Consider the following 15,409-nt stretch of genomic DNA (forward strand, 5'->3'; position numbering starts at 1 on the left):
AATAGCATAATCTTACAGGAGAATTTTGAAAATTTTTTCATAAGCTATATTAAAAATTGATTATGTTGCTTATACAAGATTTATGTTCAAAATTGTTTGCTCCATTTACTATTTAAAATAATATTGAATAAGTTTATATCAACAGTAAAAAAAGTATACATGAATATTTGCAAACAATTACATATAGGCTAGAGAACATTTTGATTAAGAGCAGAATAATATGTGGGGGGTTTTCTCTGTACGCTGAAACGGAGAGAAAATCAAATCCATGAAACAGTACTTAAGAGTTTGTTCGAGACATTTCACAGTCTATCTTGGACTAAGAAACAAACATAAAATTTCCACCTTACTCATTGTAATTCTGTATCTCTTTAGCTTTGTATTTTTAAGGATTTGGGGGGTTTTTAGGTCAATCCAGAGTGCTGAAGTAAATTAAACAGACTGTGAATTAATTTGATTTGGGCAGAGATAAATTGCTGATTAAGTATAAAGTATTAAACATGTGATACCCAGCAGAAAATATTGATTTTATTTTTTCTTTAAAGAAATTTGAGGGGGTATCTTTTTTAAAGACTTTGTCTTGTTAATAACAGTACTGTAAATATGGCATAATTGGAGACTGCATGTGTCTTAATTCCACCAGTCAATCCTATGCACTGTTCCACTGCCTGTTATTACGCACAGTAACACTTTGAACTTTCACATGCCTATATTTATTCAACAGATGGCAGAGCTTGTGAGAGGATCAAACACCTTCCTGACAAGAGAGCAGCTCATTTTGTGCAAGGAAACTGCCAGATATCTTTACTGGATGGTAAACAAACTGATAGCCTCCTTCTTTTCCCAGGAGGAATTAGCTGCATGCAGCAGCCACAAAGAGGGCAGAGAGGCATGAGCTGCCGAGTCCTGCAAGCCTTAATTCAGTGTCTGGTAAGGAGACACTGGATGTACCTTGCAGGTTGCAAAATTATGCTAAGACAAAAAGTTCACCCTCAAACTCTGTATCATCTGGATAACAAACACTTATGGAAAAATTCTCTTAAATATAATAGAGAATGAGAATCTTTCTGCAGTTTTCTATATTAATTTACAAATTCAGATTGTTTGTTTAAAGAATTCCTAAAACAATTTCAGCATGGCTTTATGGCTTTATCAGAACATAATAAGAAGATAACAGTAAGAAGATAACAAGAGTTACACTGGTCCCATGTATTGAAGACATCTGCTTTGAGAAAGTTAAGAAGCATCATGAGAAACCATTATTGAAACTGTACAGTTTTAACTGTACAGTATTTTTTATAGAAGCTTCTTTACATCAAAGTATACTGTTTTCATTTTTGGCAGCTGCTCTAGGACTTTCCATAACAGACAATACCTCAGCACGAACTTCTCACCAAAATTTATAAAAGATATCAGACCTAGCTCTGTAGTTCCTTGTTCTAGCTTTAAAGTGGAGTAGCACAGAATTCACTGATTTACACTTCCTAAAAAAGGTTTCAAGATGAGTGAAATAATGCTGAAAATACAAGAATATGAATTACTGGAACCAGCATGAGTCAGTGAAACACAGAAGGAGGGGAAAGTCCAGTGGGAAGTCCTTTATAACTGCAGCAGACAGTGCTTTCTGAAGTGCCCTTGGAAACAGAAATATGTGCACTGTTGCCCAGGTGACAAAATCCAAGTACATGGTGCCTACTGTGAATGAAACAACTGACACTGCCTGCTCCTTGTGGAGTGGCTGGTGTTAGTGACACTAAGAGCTGTCACTCTCAATGGGTATGAGAAGCAAAGCCTATTTTTGTGGATATGTGTTAATCATCTGCTGGACTAGGCAGTTATAAAGGTGTAGATTCTCCAAGTAAGGTGTTTGTAAACAAGACTCATCTTAATTTCTACAAATACATATGTAAGTTCTATTATTTCTGTCTCGTGTATTTCATAATGCCAAAGAAAATATATAAGGATTTTCTTGGGTTAGATCTTATTTTATCTTGGTGATGCTGATCAAGTGGCATTTATTCTCTGAACCTGATTTTTAATTTCTCTGGTTCTTTCAGACTCTTCCACAGCTCTGCACTTAAAACATTACAGGCATATAGTACATAAAACTGACATCTTAAGGGTGAATTGTTTTCTGCTTCTCCAACCATTCATATGCCCTAACTTGTTCTGCAGAGCATTTTTCCTAATTACCTGTTCCCTTTCATATTAATCCCTTAACATCTGTCTAGTAATCAAGAACAAATGTTTTTCATTGGTATTCTCATAGAGTTGTTGGGTAGTTACCTCTCTTGCTGCAATGTTCATCCCTTTCGAGTTGGCTTGCATTTTCACTTGAGTTAGCAGCTGACTTGGCTGCTGGTTACTGTTTCTCTGACTTTGTTCTCCGTGGGTCACACCATTAGCTCATTGCCTGGCATGAAAGACAAAACTGACAACAGAAACAAAAAGAGAATTCACGAAGTTCTATATCTTCTGTTATTGTCTAGGTTTTAAGAGGTACAACCTCAACCACACACTGTCTCATAATTATATCTGCTGTTTTTCGAGGTATACACTTTCTCTGTTTTTCATATGCTTAAAAAGACTGGTATGATATAAACAAATGCAGGGGGAAAAAAACAAACAAACAAACAAAAAACCCACCAAAAACAAAAAATGGAAGAGAACCAAGTAGACTTGTTCAGGGCTTTTTAATTTCGTAGGTGATTACAGCTTCAGTGGAGCACAGGTTATTTGCCTGGTTGCACACTCCTCTGAAAAATAATTTTCAGGTTTCTTATATAGAAAGTTTGCAGTGGAGATGGATGGAAAATTTGTGTCTTTTGTCCTAAAAAAAAAAAAATCAAAAAGCAGAAAAATTCATCTTTTATGCAATAGTTTGATTTTCCACCTGGAAAGTTACAATGAATACTTAAGGACAAGTCAACTCTCATTCAAAGAGAGTTGACTTGAAAAGAAAACATGAAATCCTAGCCTATTGCTATCATTAGAAGCCTTAAAAATTAGAACATACCAAACTTTTATTGTGGTAAAGACGCTAGGAAAAATTTGAGAGAAGGTCTAGAGCAAGAACTGGATTTGATTATTTCCACTAATACTCAGTTCCTTAGAAAGCTTTTCTTTTTCTCCTCTGTATTTACCCTAACGTCATGTATAGATGATTCACAGCTTTTTATGCTGTGGGAATGTAGCCAAATATAACTTCCTTCTATATATTAGGATTGAATTTTCTTTCACCTTTGATAAAATAGAATTCATCTTTTATGGGAAGTATAATTCAGGGAACACAGACATATATTTCTTTACATGTTCTATTTAACTGCACTGGTCCTTTTTCCATGTTTGACAGAGGTTTACTAATGCAACAGCTTTCTTCACTAATAGCAAGGAGGTGAGGGGCTGCTCAGTTGAAGATGCTTATGTCTATATATCAATGAATAACAGCTTGGTGGTTTCACTTTTACATCTAAAGAAACTTGTGGTCCCTGGGACTATACGAGAGCAACATAATTATTCAGAACACTGTGACAGGGCACACTCCATAAGCTCTGTCTTGTAGCTTGAACCTAAGAGTAGCCTCATAGTTTTCTTAGACCTGTTGTCCAGTAAGAAACTGAATTGTTTCCTTATAACTGGGTGATCTAAAGCCTAAAAAATATTTTAATGGTGGTAAAACCAGATGTACTATTTTTCATTTCAAGATAGGAATTAGATTTTTTGAGAGGAGTCCTTATCCCATTTTCAAAAAACTTCCTTTTAAACCATCCTTTTTATTTGTTGATATGCAATTGTCTGAACTATAAAGATACCTAAAATTAGAAATTCTTCATTAGTACCTTGAGCAGTCATGGGAACTCAGTCATTGACATTGTTAAAAAATGGTTTACCAAACATCTGTCAGGAACAGTTGAGTTGCAGTTAAGTCTTGTCTTCAGGAAGCAGGGTGGCCAGACTGAGCACCTTCCAGCCCTATTTTCTATGACTATATTACTAAGACAAATATGAAAATACTTTTAAAGTCAATTTACTTTAAAAGGCTTTGAGCAGTTAATTACAATGGCGAACAGCATCATCCAATGTCACAGCTTAAAGGAAGAAAGAATGACCGCTAGGATGGTTTGGGTTGGAAAGACCTTAAAGATCACCTAGTCCCAACCCCCCTGCCATGGGCATGGTTAGATCTTTGGGCCAAGATGTAACCTGGCTGTATACACACCCACCACGTGCAAGGAATCAGTATTGACCACACCAGTGAAAGGGCAGTGCCTGTTCACACTGTTAGGAGAGGCTCTTGAACAGGAAGCAGTGCAAGCCTTATCAAAAACATCCTCAACTCAGAGCAGATGAAGTTGTCCTTAATTGTTATTGGGCTGGAATTACCAACAGTTGGGTGTAGAATATAAAGTGAGCTTAGAGTAAGATTAACTAAGAAGTCAAACATATTTGAGTTAATAACATTTTTTAATCATCCCTTCTTCTGCAAACACACTACATACTTATACAAATATATACACACTTCCAGATGTTTTTAAGGAAGTTCAGAGTCTGAAATTCCAAGTAATAGCAATTTTTTAAGAAATTTACACTGCGTCATCTGGAATTAGTATAAGATCTACTGTAGATCACATACATATATACACTACAGTACACTATTGTGAGTAAAATGAATCATGTCAATACATATCCTTTCAATGCTGCTGTGAAATACTATTCAGCTTCCTTTATATTCAGGAAAAGAATGAAAATTCCCTTAAGAGGACCTGAGGTTAGCTCAAAAAAATGTAGCTGTGCAGTTACAATGCTTGTTGCAGGTAAAGGAGGCACTCTACCTCTCCGTCTGAATTTGTGTTGATATGTGAAAAGGAATTCAGAGCAGAAAAAGAATTTGCTTACACAGCCTTGTGGTTAGAGGACCCACATGGGACAAATAATCCTGGATTTCATTCTCAGGACTCTTACTGGTTAATTTGTGCACAAGTAATACACAAATAATCATAGGCAAGGACAACTTATGTTAAATGAAAAAATAATCACAGGCAAGGAATCCAAAATTCTTCCCCCAAAATGGGGTACAGGACCATGTCTGTTCTGTCATGTTCTTTCTCTTGGTCATTAGCTTCCTACAATTTTTTTCCCCTTCTTTTGCCACATCTTTAATAATTATCTTAATAATTACAGAAAGAAAGAGAGAAGGATGGGAGGAAGGAAGGAAGGAAGGAAGGAAGGAAGGAAGGAAGGAAGGAAGGAAGGAAGGAAGGAAATATAACTGATAAAATATTATCCTTTAACAATAAGAAATGGCATGAGTGTATTGTGTGACGTTGAATCACAGAATGACCTGCATTGTAAGGGACCTTAAAGTTCCAGCCCCTAATGTCCTGTAAGTTTTTGTTACTTACAGGGAATCTAGTCCTTCCAGGAAATGTGCAGAAATACTTTCAGAGCTTCATTTGGATATAAGTATCACATGGCTCTGTGCCCAGTTCAGGGCACATCCACCAAGAGGTTTTTAGGACACTAAGGTAAGATAAATTAAGACATTGGGAGCAGTAAGAGAAAAAGTAGATGCTAAGAAAAGTGAGGTGCCTTCAGAGGTATGCAGTAGTTGAATGTCAAAGTACACCATTACATTTGCTAATATAGGCACTATACTTTACCCTAAGTCCCATTTTAAGGTGTTAAGTTCTTTTTTTGAAGTAAACCATTACAAAAACAGGTATAAACCAGGTGACAGTTTCTATGGTCATGTCCTGGGCTGGAACTCAGAGACCTGTCTTCAGCTACACACCTCTTTAAATGCTTGCAGATAGAGACCTATAACAGAATAGCCACAATCATATTGTCTGACCCATGTTGTAACAGGCAATAGGACACCAGAGGATGGGAAGAGAGTCTCGGATGGAACATTGAGGCAACGCAGTCCTTCATCCTGCCCTGAGAATCTGTAAACCACATTTAAGAGATGTTTCTATAACCTGTACTTATAAACCACCACTGTTAATATTTTTTATACCTTTCCTGGTCCTCCTTTTACCATGTTATAATATTTTTTATATCTTTCCTGGTCCTCCTTTTACCATGTTATAAAGCTTCTCCTAAACCTTCATTGCTACACTTTAAACCAACTAGTTTCTATCCTTACAGATGCATAGAAAAGTTGATTTTCTATCTCTCAGTTGCATTTACATTTCACATTTGAAGCTTTTTAGACTACTTCCTTTCAGTATTTTTCACCTCCACCACTCAAATCTTGTTTTAACTAAAAAAAAATTTAAATAAAGAGTTGAATCTTGATAAATTACTCCCATAGTTCTTTCTTTTTCCAGAGAAAAGTTTCTTATCTCCTACAATCAGATGTAGAAAGCTTTTAAACTCTCTCAGTTTGCAATTGCAATTCAATTGCAGACAGTAATCTGCTTTTCTCACCCTTCTTAAAGATAAGTCTACTGAGAAAATAAGCTCTTCAATAGGGCAGCAATATGGACTTCTGATATTAGAGTAGGTCTCTGGACATCCTTGTGATGCAAACATTAACAGTGCTTCATTTAAACCCAGGTTGGGATGAACAAACACTGTGCAGCTCCCAGCCTTTAAGATGCTGCTGTCAGTCAATGGCATTGTGCTGATTACAGGCAGAATCTCAACTGGTACAAACCAGTATAACTCCTATCAGACATCACACTCAACAGTTCTTGCCTTCTTTATGAAAATGTATCTTCTGACTGCCATAGGCTTTTATCAGCAGCATGCTTTGCTTAATGTGTCTGAGGTCTATAATGGCATATTGAGCAATATGATAGGCATCTCATAAGGCTATCTGATCTTTTAAGGTCAAGGATGAACTGTAACATCCCTGAAGCATTCAACCTCTTTTAATTAGTGACTGAATTCTGTCAGAGCTACCTACTGAAAGACATGTATCCCTTTCTCAATCTGCTTCCTGTCTTAGCTTATCTGTTTGTATAATAAAGACTCATCTTAGTTATAGGAGACACAGACTTCTCGTTAAGAATCTTGTAAGAACAGTACCAGTTCACATTTAGTGGGAGCGTGCACCCAAAAACTCTTTGTATAGTTTCTCTAAAACTCCATGTTGTTCCTGTTGTTACAGTAAAGAGTTCTGCAGTAGAGGATGCCATACTTTAGTATATATATACACCTATAATTAGTTACATTTACTGTGCTTATTTTATATATGCAAAAAGCCCATCGACTTCAGTGGGAAATTTGACTGTGCAAGTGTGTACACTCAAACTGGGATATGGGTGGGATAAATTTGGGTGGGATAGAGTTAATTTGGGTGGAATAGAGTTAATTTTCTTCACAGTAGCTAGTGTGGGTCTGTGTTTTGGATCTGTGCAGAAAACAGTCTTGATAACACAGGGATGTTTTGGTTATTACTGAGCTACCCGGTGATCTACACTACTACTGAGTTACACAGAGTCAAGACCTTTTCTGCGTCTTACCCCACCCCACCACTGAGGAGACTGGGGGTGCACAAGTTGCTGGGAGGGGACACAGCCAGGACAGCTTACCCCAACTGCCCAGAGGTGTATCCCAAACCATACAGCATTGTGCTTATCAATAGCAGCTGGGGGAAGAAGAAGGAAGAGGAGGACTCTCCTTTTGGAGAGTTGCCCTTTGTCTTCTTAAGTCACCATTGCGCATGATGGGAGCCCTGCTTTCCTGGAAATGGCTGAACACCTGCCTGCTGATGGGAAGTGGCAAATAAATTCCTTGTTTTGCTTGTATACATGGCTTTTGCTTTGCCTTATTAACTGTCATTATCTCAACTCACGAGCTTTCTCACTTTTATTCTTCTGATTCCCCCATCCACCAGGGGAAGTGAGTGAGCAGCTGTGTCGTGCTTGTTTGCCAGCTGATGTTAAAGCTCAACAATCTTTTGTGGCACCCAATGTGGGGCTAGAAGGGTTTGAGATAACGAGAAATTTGATTGCAATGTGCTAAGTTGAATTTATAGCTGTTATTGCTGTTTAACCATTAATTGACAGGCTTCTGTGCTTGCCATGGGGCTTGCTTGCCTCACTGTATATTAGAGTCTAGTGCTTGTTAGTGGCTGCTTTTTGCTTTCACTGTCTGCTGTACTGTTTGTTGTACTGCTTATCATCTTACTCTACTGTGCCTGGGAACATTTTGATAATAGCAGTGGTGATGTGCCTGGGCTGGCAGATGGCCAGGGCATTGCTGCTGTTTCTGTGCTGCTGCACTGGACAGGCTGGAACTACAGCATGAACAAGCTGAAAGGATGTGGCCTGTGGATGAGTCCACATGGGAGCAGGACACCCCAAAGCCTCTGTGGCTGTGGGTAAGTCCACATCAGAGTAGGTATATCTCGAAACGTCTGTGGCGGTGGTTGTGTCTGTGCCACAGCTGGTTTACCTCTGAAGGGACTGTGGCCTGACAGTAAGTCCAGGCTGGAGAAGGTACACCTCAAATATACACCTCAAAGCCACCTCTGTGGCTGTGGATAAATTCATGCTGCAGGAGGTACACCTGAAGCATGAGTGGCCGTTCAAGAAGTCATGCTGAAGCACCTTAAAGTGTGTGGCCATGGATAAGCCCTCCCCTTGAGGGACTGTGGCTGTGGATAAGACCATGTTGGAGCAGGCTCACTCCTGAAGGGACCGTGGCTTTGAGTAAGACCACACTGACTCAGATGTATCTCTTAAGGCATTATGGCCCATGGAAAAGGCTACACTGGAACAGGTGCCCCAAAATTGATTGTGGCTGCAAATAATCCTATGATGCAGCAGGTATATCCCTGAAGAGGTACTGGCTAATAGCTAAGTCTCTGCTTGGAGCAGGTAAACCCTTAAGGAACTACAGTTTGTGGATAAGTGCAAGCCATAGAAGGGGTAATGGAAGGAGTTAATTCCAAAGTTAAATCCTATGTTCCTGTCCAAAAGAATCAGGGAAGCACCTTTAAACAGTTGTAACCTGGTATTTGAGTTGCATGTTTAGCAATCACTATAGCAGGAATTGCCTGAATAAGAGGAGGAGAAGCCTTGTAAGAAGTAGTGCAAGTGCAGCAGTCACTCAACTTGAACTGGCTTTGGTGCCCAGTAACTCCCCACAACACACCATCTCTCTGCCCTCAGAGGTGGTCCGTCGACTAAGGGAAGTCTATATGTGTATTACAGCAAAAGATGGGAATGAGGATGGTGGTTAATGATGATGTATTGGATAGCGTGGGACCTGAGCATGATGCAAATGGTGTGGAATAAGGGTTGGAGAATGTGCTGGTGTGATGGGAAGTGGTGAATGAATTCTTTGTTTTACTTTGCTTGTGTGCTTGGCTTTTGATTTCCCTATTAAACTGTCTTTATCTCAACCCACAAGTTTTTTCACTTTTACTCTTCCGATTCTCTCCCTCATCCCAACAGGGTGAATGAGAGAGTGAATGAGCAGCTGTGTGGGACTTAGTTGCCCAATGGGGTTTAAACCATAACAGCAAGAAATGCCATTTGGAGTTCATCAGGTAGACATATCTTTTACTGTTTCTAAAGCATGTCTGCTCTTGCATTCATACACAATGTGGGGATAGTATATGCACATGTTGTATTAAAGGTTCTGTTCTTGCTTCATTTTAAACAATGACTGGGCACCACTCCAAATTGTTCCTTATGAAAATGTATTAAACGTAATGGTTTTGAAAGAAAGGTATTGCATGGGGTCAGATAAATGTAAAATAGTTCCGCTGGGTACCAGAGCAGTAGGAATAAAAAGTGTGTGAATTAAGTTTTCCCTGGCAGCTAACACTATTCAGTGCAAAATTTGTTCAGGGTTTGTTGCAGAGCTTAAATATTTGAGCTTTTTGAGATTCAGTTGAAATATATGTTTGTTTTTTCTAAAGCTGTCAGGGGCATGCATGTGTCAGTTTTCATTAAGAATAATTTCCCTCAGGATCTTTGGCTTAAGTTAACCTTCAGACCTCCACTGACCCCTTCCAAACCATCAGGGTTTCTTTTTGTGTGTTGTTCCATGGATAAATGTACCTGCCAAAACCTAAGAGCCTTCAGAGGATGATGTTGACTGAATGTCTGAGCAGTTCTCAAACCTAAGAAATGTGCCCTGAAAACTGCAGCAAGAAATTATCCTTCTTCCTTTCCTCTGAAATGATCTATTTTCCTAATTCTAATAAAACAAACACTTAGGTAAGTGTATATAGCAGAGACATTTTAAGGTTAGTGTCCTCTATGTTAAAGCTTCTTTCTGGAAGAACCATGTCGTGTTGTATATGCTAAAGCCCGATTCCCACCCTGAAAATTTATACTTGCAAACTAATGACAAAGCACAATTCTGGTGATTCTTTAAATATAGGAAAAGGAATCCAATTATTTGACAAAAAATCATAACAGTAATATGCAGCTAAGGTGGCTTCTCTGAACACAATGCTGCTTTTTCACTGACCAGAGAGGCTTCACAAAGATCATAAGCCCTGCTACTGCACTGGTCAGGGCATACATCTGAGCCCCTCTTTACTGATGGTATAGGCCACCCATTTTCTCAAGAGTTAATTTTGTTCCCTGTTCAAATGTAGCAAATAATTTTAGAGTTAGGTCATTGTTGGCAAGTAGTGGAGGACTGTTGAAAGTAAGGAAGTTTCCAGGGAAAAGCAGAGACTGAAATATTATTCAAGGATCTTTCTGCCTGAAAATCATGAGGTTATTGTAACATAGCGTTCTGGTTCACACGATCCACTGATGTTAGTAAGTAAGGAATGCTGAAATGTTTTGATTTGAAGTCTGTGTTGGAAATGAATAATTCACTTCACTTTTGCACCCATGAGCTGAGAAATAAATGTGCAATACACATTTCTCTTATAGAATGTTTTAATGAAAGACAGCTTATTTTCTTTCCCTCAGATGAAATCCCATGATTAGCTCTTTGTAAAGAGCTATCAAAAAGGTTTTTTGCTGCAGAACCAAGGAAAAGGATCAGATCACTGATTTACAATAAACCATACCAGTAACTGATATTTTAATGGCTAATGTTTAGCGTTATGAAACCTTAACATGGATAGACTTTTGTAAACATATCACTCAGTGCGAGGTTTATCTGAAGTTGTTATTACAGATGTAATAAAACATTTTTCAGTTGTGCATTTAATAGTTGCAGAATTTCCTTAAAGTTATATACTAAGCTATATATATTGATCTATATGTTGGGTTATGGAAAAATAACTTCAGAGGAGGTATGTATTCAGTGCTAGATGTTTTCCCTCTCTCCAGCTGACTCCATTTGCCTTTTGGATGGCCTGGATAAAAGTGTAACCCAAAGATGAGTGAAATCTGGCCCTTGTTTTTCATAGTTTTCAGAACAGAGATAAGCTGAAGCCATTCTTGGGAAGATATTGTTTCTCTTAAGCAGGATTTACTCTTACGTTCATCATAATGGCAATATTGCAGTTTCAGACTACCCCATGTTTCAAAGGTTTTACATTCTGCAGCATGATAGGGCAGTAGACAAACTAGAGTTAAACTCCCTCAGGAACGTGAACAGGTCTGGTCATGACAGCAAAGTGCACCACGGTAATTATGTATATTACTGGGTTTAAAGGAAGATACCTTCTTAGGAATGTTTAAATTAAAAAATATGTTCATGAGAGTGGTATACAAATAGTCTCAAACTGACTGTACACTCAGCTTTGGCCTGCTGGTTATCCATTTAAATATCAGTGACCCTGTCTGGAAAAATTCCTAAGGGAGAGAAGAAAATATAGAGCATGTCTATGTGGTCAGAAGATGGATGTCATTCCCTTGCTCTGTCCATGGCTTGGGGCCACTGAGATGTTATTCCGGATGCTGTTCCACCAGGCTCAGGGCCAGATCTTCCAAGCATACCTTTTCCAAAAGATTTAGGATGGATCTCAGAACTTTAAAATTCACCCTGTTTTCCTGATTTCTTCTATGAATGTCATGTGGACTCCATTAGAATTTAAGGAACAAGATCAGTGACTTCCAATAAACCTTTAGGTTTTGGAAAATAATAGACCTCAGTAACGTATTCTGGACTCCAGTTGCCAGTTGCTACAGTTTTCAGTGAAGTACTGTCTATGAAATAGCCAGGCAGTTTCCTCTGAAGCAATATTATTAATGTCATTGCAAAATGAGTCGTAGTTCTCTAACTGAAATTTGCCTCTGAACTAGCAGTTAACCTCAAAAATAATCTTTCACTTTTGGAAGAATTCAAAATGAGACCAAGAAACCAGCACTGTTCAGTGTGAGTTTGTGTCTCCAAATGTTAGTTACTAATTATTGCATAGCATCTATTTTTAACTTGAAAACCCCCATCTCCAGCTTTCCTCACATCTTTGCTGGTCATTATTTTTCATATAATAGGATTCCCGTAGTTACCCTAATGCTTTAAAATGTGTCATCTAGTATAGGTTGTCTGCCCTTCTAGAGCCAATGAAGAAATTCAGGTGCAAATAAATGTATAAATTTAGGTATTCCACATTATTATATTGCTGTCTCAGTCTCATGGATAAGACTCTATATTTCAATCAACTACAAGGGAAATGCATACCATAAACCTAGGCTACAAACCTGACTTTTAGGTGACTAAGATCTTAAATAAATCCCATTCTTTGTGTCCGTATAAGGTACTATACAATAATGATCATAACCTAAAACTATGCAGATACATTTTCACAGAATCAGTCTATGAAAATAAACCAAACTTAACTCTTATACAGCTTGTCTGAAATGATCATACATGTTTAGCAGTATATTATTTATTTTGTATCATTTTTGTAGGTGTCCAATACTGCAAAGGTAACTCTATTTCTGGTAATATTGGGAGAACTGTGAGTGATTATTTTGCCCTGAATTTAATACTGACAAAGCTATACCAGGATGTTTTTGTATTATTCACTGGACTAGTCATACTCTATTAAAGGTAATCAAAGTCATGACGGAAAAAACATCACAGCTGTCCTAAATTCTGGGAGTTTGGCTCAGGGGGATTGGACTGTGGTACTTGAAAGGACCTCAGATTGTGATGAATGGTAAATAAATGAAACAACCTCTCCCTAAACAGAGAACTCATCTTGACTCAGTCCTTTTGGAGTACTGCCCTCAGCGTAATCTGCAGCGGACAAGGCCAGACTTACCCACAGTGGGCCTCCCCAGGGGTGTGTTAAACCAACTGACACTAAATGCATGATGTAGCATCAGGTGCCCCAGGAATGTGTGTGTTTCACTGGGCCCTACTGTCCCTTCACCATGATTCACCCGGCTCTTCACTTAGTGCTCACACCACTCTTTCAAAGAATGGAGACATTTTCCTTAGCCATGCTAAGGAATCTCCTTTGAAGATTTAAAGAGAGATGTCACTGTTTTGGTATCCTAATTTGATGAGAGTTGAGTAGCTAATCTTGGAAAGGGCTGTTAACTAAATTGAGAATGCCCTAATTTTATCCAGGATTTTTTGGTAGCCTTACAAACAAATTGTTCTCAGAACCTTTTAGTGTCTGAGCAAATGAAAGCTGCTAAAAGTATGTCCTCATATGCAAACTTGACATATTGAAAATGGCTTAGCTGCTTTGCACTCTTATACATTCTATAGGTTAGTAGAAGTATTCCAAACAAGTTACTTATAGATTGGACTCTTAACTGAAGTGCCCTATCAGCTTATTGCTGTCCAGAGAGGTGCAGAAAGAAATACAGAATGTAAGATTCAGTCTTGTTTCACACTATTCTGGCTTAATAGGGAGCTACAGATTGGAGGGTGAGCCATGGGACTGCATTTGCAAGTGTGTTTACAGATACAGTATTGATTTCCTTGCTCAGTAAGAGCATTTCTGTACTACCACTGCTTCTAATAAACAACCCTGCAAGAACCTACATGGTTGTGAAGCCATGATGCATTATTTAACAGGAGCTAATCAATATAAAACAAGTATTCCCTTTGTTACAGGAGTGCTATTGACAGAATGCTTCTCCTTTTTAATTTTTTATTATTTTGCATTGATTGCTGAAGCCCTGCATAGTTTTTAACAACATATACTGAGCAAGGCCTGACCACAGATTTCACCTTATATAAAAAAAACACATTGCCCCATTTTAGCACAGAATTAATTTGGAAGAATATCCAGTATTCTAAGAAATCAATATGAGCATAGACATTAACTTCAATAGAAGAAAAACCAGACCTTTGATCAGATATAAAAATCAGTCCATTTAACTATCTCTGAAATAAAAGATCAATACAAAAAAAAAAAAAAAAAAAACCAAAACCTTCCTATTCCCAAACAAGTCCTTGACTTAAGAGTTCACCTGGAAAGAATGCCTGGAATTTGGATTACTCTGCTAACTGGAGAGAAAGAATTTTACCACCTGTAATTTCAAAAATAATATTCTCTACTCTGTGTCTCATACTTGACCTGCAGTTCTGCTAATGTCGTGCCTGTAACATCATTCAAATGATAGTAAACAAGTGCAAGATGGAGTTCCTAAAGCTGGACTGCCTTGAAATACTTCATTTATAATCTTTTAAGAATCTTCACCCAGTTCAGTTAGAGCAGGGATGAAGTAGGAAGAGAAGAACATACTTAAAAATTTCACTTTCAATTATTGGACCTTCCTTTGTAGGAATATGCTTAATTAGTGAAGGTTTTAGGACCTTCGTAGTGAAACTCATGGATATGAGTTGTCAACCACCAGGCTCATGGTCTCAACTGGCATTCATTAACTGCTAATATGGTATTCAGGGAATCAGATAATTTGGCATAAAATTGTCTAAAAAAACACTAAATTAATTTGTTCTTTGGGTATATTTCTCTTCAATTTTATAAAAGGAAAAATACAGCCTTTTTCTTCCAGTCTAAAAACTAAAACTTTACACTAAAATCTGAACTCTAAAACTAATATAATCTTATTATTTTGACCCTTCATATGACTACTGCAGTGAGGGATTTCAGTATTGCTTGGAGTTGAATGATGACTAAAGTGTCATTCCAAATTGAAAATCTTTATGAAAAAAAAGGAGAGGAATGTTATGTTTGATGTTTTGAAAATGGTAAGTAAAATAAACATGAAACATATAAAGGTAAGACCCAAATATGAAGCAGGCAGCTTTTTATCTCTTGCTCAGAGAAGATACTTTACTATTCTCTGAAATCTATTTCAAAGAAAAAGAGAGAATAAACTGGGAGAAGATATGTTTTACTGGTTAGGAAAAGAGATGGAGAAGATAGGAGCAGAGGATTTCATATTTTTGTTTTACTACAAAGTAGTCACTAGTCATTGCTGAATGTAGAATGCTTAATGGTCTCAGGATGTCCCCCCAGTTAAAGTCTTTATAAATTGCAAATATCATAGGTGACTCTCTAAAACAGTTTACATATATTTCTTAATTGTTTAGAAGTATCTTGTGCTACACC

This window comes from Pipra filicauda, unplaced genomic scaffold, assembly GCF_003945595.2.
Source record: "Pipra filicauda isolate LSUMZ 115617 unplaced genomic scaffold, ASM394559v2 scaffold1_size10287979_pilon, whole genome shotgun sequence".
NCBI classification, from domain to species: domain Eukaryota; kingdom Metazoa; phylum Chordata; class Aves; order Passeriformes; family Pipridae; genus Pipra; species Pipra filicauda.